The following is a 10,292-nucleotide window of genomic DNA, read 5'->3' as shown; positions in this document are numbered from 1 at the left end:
AAAGTCTTCTAGGGAGGCTGAATTGGAGGTCCAGTGTAGGAATCAAAATGAGCAGATAGAGGTGCTCCAGAAACAGCTCCTGGCATGTCAAAATCAACTCCAAGAACAGGTAGTTAAACATAGCCAGGACCAGGAGACACTCAAAATGGAAATCAGACACCTGAAATCCCAGCTCTGCTCCAACAATGCCATTCTTCAGGAGCCTCTGGAAGAAAAAGAGACCGGAGAACAAGAACGGGAAGATAAAGAGGACTCCCTGCCACAGACCTCAATGTCTGCAGGAGAAAACGACACCATTAGCATTTTAACCTAATTGGTTAAAATGCTAATGCTTGGTTACCGGTCAAGGGACTCTTGACCGGTAAGAGGTGAGTAGTCACATCTCAAACAGTTCTTTGCACCACATTTCCCTCTACACCTTGCACACATTTGCGTTAGTTCTCCTTAATTGCAGACCTTATTTGTTCGCAATAACAACTCTTTTCTCTACACATACCACCACATTTCTAGGTGTGGAGCAGATGTGCAGGACCTGGAACAATGGTAAGTTATAGTTATAAAAGAAATAATACTAGGTAGGGGAGTCCTCTTCCTTACAATACAACTAAATTGTCAGTGAACATTTAAACGCCACCTGGTCGCGACAGATGGCCACCCCTTCCTGCGCCCGGTTCAGGTTTCCTCCCATTAAAGGGGGGTTTTTCCTCCCCGCTGTCGCCAAGTGCTTGCTCATAGGGGATTTGGGGGCTTTTAAAAAAAAGTTCACTCGCATCAAATTTAGGACTCAACAAATATGTTTTAAATGGATGATTCCTCATCAAATGAGGAATCATCTATTTAAAACATATTTGCGAGTCACATTTAGTTGTATATAATTATGATTTCTTAAGATTTCAATTAATAAATTTTTTTTTAAAAAGAATATTGGAAAAAACAGATGTCTCATTGTTTCATATAGATTTCAAATAACATACCATTTGATGTCAACATATATTTGTTACATTTGCAGTGCTCGTGGTCTTATGTTCTTATGATTCTGCTCATTTTATGAGTATATCCTTCTGCCTTGCTTCACATATTTACTGCTGCTTGGCTAGCTTTAGTCATGCCAGCATCAGCACAGGTAGAAACAGGTATCCATCAGAGATATCACATGTAGCTTGTGTTTATGTTCAGAGTATTACAGTCCTGGGCAGGTGGCCCAGTGTCTTGATTTTGTATTGTTGTTTGTTAGTCTGTTTTTTCTTTTGGTTCATGGTTTATGACTACTGGTGTCACGGACCCAGCTCTGGAGGACTCGGGATCCGTGAGCAGTGTGGACTGTTATTATTATTATTATTATTATTATTATTATTATCATTTGGTGTATGTGTGTGCACTGTTCCGCTGTCTGGGGGGTTTGTTCCATGTGTCTATGTATAGGGAGGTGTGTGTGTGTGTGTGTGCGTGCGTGCGTGGTTGTGGCTGTGGCCAGGAGGCCGGGCTACAGGCACCGTCAGGCCTGTGGATGACTGGCCACGCCCAAGGAGGATTCCACACACCTGCAGCGGATCAGCGTCGGCGGAGGGAGTTACTTGGTGTGGTGAAGCGTGCATCGACGCGGGATCATTGCATGAGACTCCACGTTAGTCTTCCGCTTAGTAAAGTCAGTGTGTGTATGCCCGCAGTTGTAAAGTGTCCTGACGGCTGCTTCTGTTGTTTCCCCAGGAGAAGTGTGGAGCCCCAGACAGCAGCCAGCACGAGGAGTGCTGAGACACGGGAGCGGAGAGCACAAAGCCACTGACTTTTTAGGGAAAGACACGACAGGGGAGTGAAGGGAGAGCACGGGGATTTATTGTTATTTTCCACTTTAGTATTTCGAAGAAAACATTATGGACGTGTAATTTTATTAATAATTTCTAGACAAAAACAATGAAAACGCTGTAAAGAAAATAACGCTTGAAGACAGAGTGTATTCTTTATGCTGGGCATACACTGTGCGTTTTTTTTCAGTCGCGTTATTCAGCTTCTGCTCAAACTGTACGATTGACTCGCAGGGGTTATAAGTTCGCAGGTCACGATGCAGGGTCTCACACTATACGCCCCGATGCTCTGATGCGACCTGAGTGCTCACACTGTGCGTCCATAAAATGAAGGTTATAACCAATGTTCCCTCTAAGCTGCGCAATTGCGCACTGTTGGCACGGTCTCTGCGCAGAGAAAATCTGCGTTGCGCACACAAAAAAAATTCTAACCTGAATTGAAATTAAAGTAAATATGTGCCGACACCGGTGTTTTAGCTAGCAAAGCGTGGCTGATGTGGAGTTAAGCCACGTTAATGACAACGTGTACAACCATTGGAGATGTGAGCAGGACAGACGGAACAATTGACGGAAAAAGTGTGGACTTTATACCAGTTTTTAAATTGTGTTGATAGGCCACGTAAAACCAGAGTTATGATAAAAAAAAATATGTAATGTTTGGTTTTCTTCCTGAATACTATCGTTGTTTATATTTACTGCGGGAAGAAAGGGTAAAAACGGCGTTTTATACGGAAAACGCTCGAAAGCACTCTCCGCCTGTGAGCAAAGACGAAACCAAAACACCCCACACCCTTTCCCATTGGTCGCAAAATGTACCATGTCGACCAATCAAAACATGGCATTTAGTTGTTAAGAAACGGGGGGAAGTTTTAGGAGTGACGGCGGTGTTTTGAGATGTGAGAGATTTGCGACGTTTAGCGCAAATCTTGTGTAGTTAGTGTGTGGTGTAGTCAATAGTTTTGTTGTGTGTGTCAGAACAATGAGGCGGCTGCTGAATGTTACAGGTGTTACAGCAGTGATACATCTCCTGTTGTCAGGCCTGCAGGTATCAGGCTGTTGTTCTCCTTTATCTGATAGTGGACAGAAATTAATTTTTGGAGTGGCACAAATAATTTGTGTGGCATCAGATTTGATGCAGAACAGCTGATTGTTCTGTAAGTATTTTGAAATGTTTGTTTAAAAAACCGCCTTGGCAGCATTTTTAGGTAAACAGCTGCAAAAAAACTTGTTTGCAAAACTCAGTTACTTTTTTGAAGAAGTAACTATATAATTAATTGCCCAACATTGGTCATTATATACTGTATTTTGCAGACAGAGAGTTACAGGACTCTCTCACAGACCACAGACTCATAATACAAGTCAGAGTTTTATTTTAAAAAAGAAAAAAAAAGAAAGAAAGTTGTTTTCAAAATTGGAGTTCAAGTAATTTTTACTTCCAATAGTGTTAACATACTACACAGGTCATGAACAAGATTTTTTTTTTTTTAAACTTTCATTGTAACTGGGCTAAAGCAGTTAATTAAAAGTAGTCTAATAGAAATGTAAATGCTGTAATTTTATTTTATTTTTTTAATTTTAATTTTAATAAACCATGTAACTTGGATGGATTCAATGCTGGCGTGACCACAGTGCACATGTCTAATGTCGCTCACAGTGATCCAAGGGATCGCTCAGGGAGTTTGTGTGTTCGCTCAGACACATGAAAAATTAGAGGGAACATTGGTTATAACAGAAAATCTGTCGCTCGCTCTCCCTCTCTGTCTTTCACTCACACTGACACGCACACCACCACCATCAACTTTGCTAAATTGCTAATGAAAAACATTGATCAGGCAGCTGTGATTGAGCAGCAGTGTAAATCCAACTATTTTCACGGTTATTGTGGTCGTGATAATTTTGTGAGGCCACATCGAAAAGGCTCGGATGAGCTTTCCAAAGTTCTACAAGTGCCTCCATCGCTTGTGTCCAGATCACACGCTGCACTGCTATGCTACTCCGTCTTTTTCACCGACATTTATGTGTTTGCGCGTGCGCAGTGTGAGCGGCTGCGGTGACACCCTCACGACGGTCGGGAGGATTTCAAGCGATTGATGATCGGGAGCTGGTCGTGAGGTGTTAATTGCTTCTCGTTACCCCATGTATACTACACGATGCACGACGCACGATGAAGGCCAAACTCGGGCCGATCACCAAAACGGTCGCACGACTCAAAAATCGGCTCAAAATGGGCCAAAAATCGCACAGTGTAAGCCCAGCATTAGTTAGAAATGAAAAACACACTGTGTATAGCAGCTGACCTATCGGATGTGATACTAACACATTATTTATCGTCAGATGATCCTGGCAACTCAACCGTTGTTCCCTCGATTCATTACGCATTTCTGCATTATCGCATTTCTGGACTGAATGCCATACTGCAGGCATTCCTTAAACTTTAAGAATCTATTTTCCACACACGTTTGGGACGCTGCATTTAGATAAGTAAATAAAACCATTGAGATAAATTCACCTGGAAATAAAAACAAAAAAATATATTATTTATAATCAGTTTCTTAAGGAGTTTTCATTTAAATTATGTTATCCCCTTAGCAAGTGTGGGGTGTGCGCATGTGCGAATGTGAACCTTTGACGCATCAAAGAGAACTCTCTTTGATGCGTCACAGATAAGATAATTCGCAGAGGGCATATAGGGACCCTAAACTCACTAGGATTGTGGGTGAACTTTCGGCGACTTTTGAGATTAGTTGGAGAACAAGAAAACCAAGAAACCCTTTATATTTAAATTATGAAACCATCGGCAAGAGATATATTTGACCGATCACAGCCAGCTGATGAAACAACAGCCAAGGAAGAGCGGCACCGGCTGTTTGCTTGCATTATATTGGTCAGAGTCTTGAGGAAATGTAAAGCTCTCCACAGCTCCACTAAAGACGAGCATGCCACCCACACTAAAGTGCTGCTAGACCAGACAATGGAGGGCCTCAGCATCCCAAAGAGCGCAGATGTATCAAAAAAGCTCGTCAAACAGATCAGCAGGGCTGTCCTCAGTGACCTTCAAAAGGCACTGACTGCTGAGAAGCTGAAAAACATACTTACTACACCAGATCCAGCTGTGGATATAATAATTGTCAAGGCTTTGCAGTTCTGTATGAAGGAAATCCTCGAGCGGGTTGCAAGGAAGCCAAGGAGTTTTTGGCGTGACGATACCATCAAATTCCTAATATTTGCTGCTGGAATTGCATGTGCCTTTGTTTTGCTGGCAATCTTCCTCTGACAACAGAGCGTCACAGCTGCAGATGGAAGTTTGCAACAGGTGACTTTGGTTTTTTTCCTTTTCTTCTCGTCTACCTTCTCCTTAATGGTAGAGCTTATTTGCTCGCAATAACAACTCTTTTCTCTACACATACCACCACATTTCTATGTGTGGAGCAGATGTGCAGGACCTGGAACAACGGTAAGTTGTAGTTATAAAAGAAAATACTAGGTAGGGGAGTCCTCTTCCTTACAATACAACTAAATTGTCAGTGAACATTTAAACGCCACCTGGTCGCGACAGATGGCCACCCCTTCCTGGGCCCGGTTCTGTCGGAGGTTTCCTCCCATTAAAGGGGGGTTTTTCCTCCCCGCTGTCGCCAAGTGCTTGCTCATAGGGGATTTGGTGGCTTTTTAAAAAAAAGTTCACTGGCATCAAATTTAGGACTCAGCAAATATGTAAATATTTGAGGAATCATCCATTTACATATTTGCGAGTCACATTTAGTTGTATATAATTATGATTTCTGGGACACAAAGTCAGACTAATTTGGACAATTAATAAAAGAAGATTTAATAAAGAATATTTGAAAAAAATAGATGTCTCATTGTTTCATAATTTCTAATAACATACCATTTGATGTCAACATTGTTACATTTGCAGTGCTCGTGGTCTTATAGTCTTATGATTCTGTTCATTTTATGAGTATATCCTTCTGCCTTGCTTCACATATTTACTGCTGCTTGGCTAGCTTTAGTCATGCCAGCATCAGCACAGGTAGAAACAGGTACCCATCAGAGATATCACATGTAGCTTGTGTTTATGTTCAGAGTGACATCTGATTTAAAAGCAGGGAGCAAAGGACACTGAGATGTTTAGATGTTTTCTGACTGAATGTCAGCTTTCAAAAGTTCTGCACTTTTGTTTTCAAGTGAAAAATTCTCATTTTCAGCTCATTCAACCTTTTTAACTTAACCTTCAGCATTTTTTTGAGGCAACAATTTTGCATAGTCTTTTAAGTTCTGTACACTTAAAAAACCGAATTAGATCTTACAACGCAACAGCTACAGTCGCCCTGGGGAACTCGAGCAAAGGCAACCATCAGGGGCTAGCTGGGTCTGCACTGATTGGTCCAGTGGTTTGTAGAAACTTCCTCCCTTTTTTTCATCACAGCCGTCCTGTGCTGGATGAGGCAGACATCATGTCAGAAAAATCAGGAAGACTGAAGTTCATTGTAGGAATCAAACAGGACCTAGCAGCTCTCTCAGAGGGAAGACTTTGTTTTTCTCTCTTATGAGTTAAACATAAAAACTGACAAAGAAAGAACAATACAGTATCCACATCTGCACCAAAGACTAACACAGACTTTTATCTGATTTAGTGCTCAGCTCAGATAAAATAATTATTGTGGATGATTTTAACATTCGTGTAGATGCTAAAAATGACACCCTCGACACAGCATTGCATCTGTTATTAGACTCAATTGGCTTCTCTCAAAATGTAAAAGAACCCACCCACCGCTTTATTCACACTCTAGATCTTGTGGTATATGTATATATACATATATACATATGGTATAGAAACTGAACATTTAACCCTTTCACGCATAGTGGTCACTACAGTGGACAGCTATTCAAAGGCTGTTTTCTTGTGTTTGTGTCAGTGTTGATGGGTATATTTGCACATAAACCACTACATTCGACTCTAATGTGTCACTCCATACACATCAGTTGTCCACCTCGGTGGATATGTGAAAAGTTTTTTGAAAAGTACGTTTAAAAAAAATGAAGAGTTCAAAAATCTTTTTTCATGCCTAAAGATGAATGAAAATACTTAAGAAAAAAATCCTGATTGAGGTTGTCATAATTCATGCATGAAACAGTGTTTCCTGAAAACCCTCTCCTGTCTGATCATTTCCTGATAACATTTTAATTATCAATAATTGATTACACAGCAGTAAGGAGTTGATTTCATCAAAGTAGATGTCTTTCTGAAAGTGCTGTAACTAAGTTTAAGAATATAATCCAGTCACTGTTATCATCGTCAATGCCCTGTACCAACACAGAGCAGAGCAGCTACCTGAACACTACTCCCACAGAAGTCGATTATCTTGTTAATAATTTTGCCTCCTCACTACAGGGAGTGCAGAATTATTAGGCAAGTTGTATTTTTGAGGAATAATTTTATTATTGAACAACAACCATGTTCTCAATGAACCCAAAAACTCATTAATGTCAAAGCTGAATGTTTTTGGAAGTAGTTTTTAGTTTTAGCTATTTTAGGGGGATATCTGTGTGTGCAGGTGACTATTACTGTGCATAATTATTAGGCAACTTAACAAAAAACAAATATATACCCATTTCAATTATTTATTTTTACCAGTGAAACCAATATAACATCTCCACATTCACAAATATACATTTCTGACATTCAAAAACAAAACAAAAACAAATCAGCGACCAATATAGCCACCTTTCTTTGCAAGGACACTCAAAAGCCTGCCATCCATGGATTCTGTCAGTGTTTTGATCTGTTCACCATCAACATTGCGTGCAGCAGCAACCACAGCCTCCCAGACACTGTTCAGAGAGGTGTACTGTTTTCCCTCCTTGTAAAGCTCACATTTGATGATGGACCACAGGTTCTCAATGGGGTTCAGATCAGGTGAACAAGGAGGCCATGTCATTAGTTTTTCTTCTTCTATACCCTTTCTTGCCAGCCACGCTGTGGAGTACTTGGACGCGTGTGATGGAGCATTGTCCTGCATGAAAATCATGTTTTTCTTGAAGGATGCAGACTTCTTCCTGTACCACTGCTTGAAGAAGGTGTCTTCCAGAAACTGGCAGTAGGACTGGGAGTTGAGCTTGACTCCATCCTCAACCCGAAAAGGCCCCACAAGCTCATCTTTGATGATACCAGCTCAAACCAGTACTCCACCTCCACCTTGCTGGCGTCTGAGTCGGACTGGAGCTCTCTGCCCTTTACCAATCCAGCCACGGGCCCATCCATCTGGTCCATCAAGACTCACTCTCATTTCATCAGTCCATAAAACCTTAGAAAAATCAGTCTTGAGATATTTCTTGGCCCAGTCTTGACGTTTCAGCTTGTGTGTCTTGTTCAGTAGTGGTCGTCTTTCAGCCTTTCTTACCTTGGCCATGTCTCTGAGTATTGCACACCTTGTGCTTTTGGGCACTCCAGTGATGTTGCAGCTCTGAAATATGGCCAAACTGGTGGCAAGTGGCATCTTGGCAGCTGCACGCTTGACTTTTCTCAGTTCATGGGCAGTTATTTTGCGCCTTGGTTTTTCCACACGCTTCTTGCGACCCTGTTGACTATTTTGAATGAAACGCTTGATTGTTCGATGATCACGCTTCAGAAGCTTTGCAATTTTAAGACTGCTGCATCCCTCTGCAAGATATCTCACTATTTTTGACTTTTCTGAGCCTGTCAAGTCCTTCTTTTGACCCATTTTGCCAAAGGAAAGGAAGTTGCCTAATAATTATGCACACCTGATATAGGGTGTTGATGTCATTAGACCACACCCCTTCTCATTACAGACATGCACATCACCTAATATGCTTAATTGGTAGTAGGCTTTCGAACCTATACAGCTTGGAGTAAGACAACATGCATGAAGAGGATGATGTGGACAAAATACTCATTTGCCTAATAATTCTGCACTCCCTGTACGTACGACACTGGATGCTGTAGCTCCTGGGAAAAATAGAGCCTGAAATCAGAAGTACTTGACTCCCTGGTATAATTCTCAGACACGCAGCCATTGCATAGTGTTGGACTGATGCCAACACAAACCAGGTCCCTGACAACAAGAAAACAGCAGTTGTTGTGCACGGTATGTTGGGGTCAACATATAACATGTGAGTCAAGCGCTTCACACATGAACTCAATAACTCTTTGATTAAATATGACTTAAAAAAAATACTGTCAGGGAGGCATAGAGGACGCTGGTGTTTAATGAAAAAAATTGGGTTTTATCGACCCCAAAATATGAAAGAAACGGAAAATTCAGTTTATTCACAGTATATTTTCTGTATCATTAACTAATATTTTCAGGTAATAGAAAAATGGAAAGTTCTGTTTATATTACCATTTCCAAGCACTTCTTTTTACTGTAACTCGTTAAATGTACTTCTTTATATCCGCCATTTCCTGTCCTTGCTCAGAAGTCTTAAAAATATCTGATTTATCAAAGCTATTCAAAAGCTCTATCATCTAGGGTTGTAGTGCACTGAAGGCAAAGCCCAGTAAATAGGGCTATATTGAACTACAAAAACACAGGTAAACAGTCCAAAAAATGACAGTGTGTCTGTTCCTCACACTTGCTGGTTTCATGTGAAAATGCTTTAATACCATATCAAAATGTAATTTTTGTACAATTTAACAAGAATGAATTTGTTTAACTTTTGGGGGGAATAGTCAGATCTTATATATTTATTATACTCATAAAACACAGTCGACAGGTGCCAACAGTCTCTATAGTGTTTTATAATTTCAGGCAGGGTGCTAAGGGATTACACATAGTCAATACTACTCTCACAGCTGCCAACAAAAGGGACTTAAATATGGTGTGTAATAACATGTTTTCCATACCGTATGTGTGGCAGCATTTCGCACACCATCGAGCATCTCCATGACAACTTCTCATAGTGCCATTTGCCACAGTAAACTGTTCAGAATAGTATGGAAGCTGTGCTTTAGATACAGTAGTATGCACTCAAAACACCACTATATATAATATGAACTGAATTTATTCTGCAGCTCAAGCACCAAAAAGCCACATCTACTCTGCTGGCTTCAAATTAAACAATTCTTTCTGAAAGACTGAAACTGTCTCCTTTTTAATATGCAAGAAAGGCAATGGCACTTTTATTCACCATTGTTCTTTTGAACCTGTGACACTGTTTCCTTCAGCACAATAGAAATGCTTTATTTTTAAAATACCCTTGGAGGCAGTTGGAGGTGGAAATTGCCCGCAGGTGTGCATGCATATAAAATGGTAATGGGGACAGACAGACACAAAGCGCTGTTTGGGTGCTGTGCTCATGAAAGGCCAATCCACTGATTGAGCTGTCACATTCACAGATGCCGTAATAAAACTAAGCAGGGCAATTACTGTAGATGGAGAACGGTAGGTAGCAGAAGAAGAGGGGGTGGAAGGGTGTATGTGTGTGCGTGTTTAGGGGGGGTTAACAATATGTCCTCCCCTTAAATACCCC

Source organism: Oreochromis niloticus, linkage group LG1, assembly GCF_001858045.2.
Source record: "Oreochromis niloticus isolate F11D_XX linkage group LG1, O_niloticus_UMD_NMBU, whole genome shotgun sequence".
NCBI lineage: Eukaryota > Metazoa > Chordata > Actinopteri > Cichliformes > Cichlidae > Oreochromis > Oreochromis niloticus.
This window is presented reverse-complemented; position numbering follows the sequence as displayed.